Source organism: Oncorhynchus tshawytscha, unplaced genomic scaffold (assembly GCF_018296145.1).
Source record: "Oncorhynchus tshawytscha isolate Ot180627B unplaced genomic scaffold, Otsh_v2.0 Un_scaffold_6703_pilon_pilon, whole genome shotgun sequence".
NCBI lineage: Eukaryota > Metazoa > Chordata > Actinopteri > Salmoniformes > Salmonidae > Oncorhynchus > Oncorhynchus tshawytscha.
The window spans coordinates 100,001-102,500 of record NW_024609792.1 but is presented as its reverse complement, the minus strand read 5'-3'; the positions used below and the strand labels follow the sequence as shown (position 1 = coordinate 102,500).

Genomic DNA, 2,500 nt, shown 5'->3' with positions numbered 1-2,500 from the left:
ACCTTCCGGGCCAGGTAACACACCTTCCAGGCCAGGTAACACACCTTCCAGGCCAGGTAACACACCTTCCAGGCCAGGTAACACACCTTCCAGACCAGGTAACACACCTTCCAGGCCAGGTAACACACCTTCCGGGCCAGGTAACACACCTTTCAGACCAGGTAACACACCTTCCGGGCCAGGTAACACACCTTTCAGACCAGGTAACACACCTTCCAGGCCAGGTAACACACCTTTCAGACCAGGTAACACACCTTCCAGGCCAGGTAACACACCTTCCGGGCCAGGTAACACACCTTTCAGACCAGGTAACACACCTTCCAGGCCAGGTAACACACCTTCCAGGCCAGGTAACACACCTTCCAGACCCTGTCATCATCTACACAGAGAAGAGAAGTCTGGGGCTGAGAGAGAGTCAGCTGATCCAGGGACAGGGTCACCAGGAACAACTACTGAACACAGAATGACCTGACAGGAGGGAGTGAGGGAGGGAGGGAGGGAGGGAGGGAGAGTGAGTGAGTGAGTGAGTGAGTGAGTGAGTGAGTGAGTGAGTGAGTGAGAGTGAATGAGTGAGTGAGTGAGTGAGTGAGTGAGTGAGTGAGTGAGTGAGTGAGAGGGGAGGGAGGGAGGGAGGGAAGGAGGGAGGGAGGGAGTGAAGGAGGGAGGGAGTGAAGGAGGGAGGGAGGGGTCTCCACAGTCCAAGTAGAACTGAAAGCTGAGTGACAGGTAGATTGGTCGTAGTTCTGAAGCCATGTTATTCTATTGTCTGGGTCTAATGTATCCTGGAGGGTTGTTGATTTAGTGCTGCTGGGATGGGTCACCCTCTCTGATCCCAGACCTGCTGAAACACCCTGCCAGACAGGAAGTAACTAGACCACCCGACCCAGTTAACCATGACTTTAGTTTCCACTTTAGACCCCAGTTAACCATGGCTCTAGTTAGGATCCACAAAGTAACACGGTGGATACTGGCTGTAGTGGGTCAGTTAGGATCCACAGAGTAACACGGTGGATACTGGCTGTAGTGGGTCAGTTAGGATCCACAGAGTAACACAGTGGATACTGGCTGTAGTGGGTCAGTTAGGATCCACAGAGTAACACGGTGGATACTGACTGTAGTGGGTCAGTTAGGATCCACAGAGTAACACGGTGGATACTGGCTGTAGTGGGTCAGTTAGGATCCACAGAGTAACACGGTGGATACTGGCTGTAGTGGGTCAGTTAGGATCCACAGAGTAACACGGTGGATACTGGCTGTAGTGGGTCAGTTAGGATCCACAGAGTAACACAGTGGATACTGGCTGTAGTGGGTCAGTTAGGATCCACAGAGTAACACAGTGGATACTGGCTGTAGTGGGTCAGTTAGGATCCACAGAGTAACACAGTGGATACTGGCTGTAGTGGGTCAGTTAGGATCCACAGAGTAACACGGTGGATACTGGCTGTAGTGGATACTGACTGTAGTGGGTCAGTTAGGATCCACAGAGTAACACGGTGGATACTGACTGTAGTGGGTCAGTTAGGATCCACAGAGTAACACAGTGGATACTGACTGTAGTGGGTCAGTTAGGATCCACAGAGTAACACGGTGGATACTGACTGTAGTGGGTCAGTTAGGATCCACAGAGTAACACGGTGGATACTGGCTGTAGTGGGTCAGTTAGGATCCACAGAGTAACACGGTGGATACTGGCTGTAGTGGGTCAGTTAGGATCCACAGAGTAACACGGTGGATACTGGCTGTAGTGGGTCAGTTAGGATCCACAGAGTAACACAGTGGATACTGGCTGTAGTGGGTCAGTTAGGATCCACAGAGTAACACAGTGGATACTGGCTGTAGTGGGTCAGTTAGGATCCACAGAGTAACACGGTGGATACTGGCTGTAGTGGATACTGACTGTAGTGGGTCAGTTAGGATCCACAGAGTAACACGGTGGATACTGACTGTAGTGGGTCAGTTAGGATCCACAGAGTAACACAGTGGATACTGACTGTAGTGGGTCAGTTAGGATCCACAGAGTAACACGGTGGATACTGACTGTAGTGGGTCAGTTAGGATCCACAGAGTAACACGGTGGATACTGGCTGTAGTGGGTCAGTTAGGATCCACAGAGTAACACGGTGGATACTGACTGTAGTGGGTCAGTTAGGATCCACAGAGTAACACAGTGGATACTGGCTGTAGTGGGTCAGTTAGGATCCACAGAGTATGACGGTGGATACTGGCAGTAGTGGGTCAGTTAGGATCCACAGAGTAACATGGTGGATACTGGCTGTAGTGGGTCAGTTAGGATCCACAGAGTAACACGGTGGATACTGACTGTAGTGGGTCAGTTAGGATCCACAGAGTAACACGGTGGATACTGACTGTAGTGGGTCAGTTAGGATCCACAGAGTAACACGGTGGATACTGGCTGTAGTGGGTCAGTTAGGATCCACAGAGTAACACGGTGGATACTGGCTGTAGTGGGTCAGTTAGGTTCCACAGAGTAACACGGTGG

General features: G+C 51.2%; 1 protein-coding gene across 1 annotated transcript in view; it reads left to right on the top strand.

Annotated features, from left to right (window-relative positions):
• LOC112240893 (vacuolar protein sorting-associated protein 13B) overlaps nucleotides 1-2,500 on the top strand; it is a 407,100-nt gene that overhangs the window by 348,334 nt on the left and 56,266 nt on the right.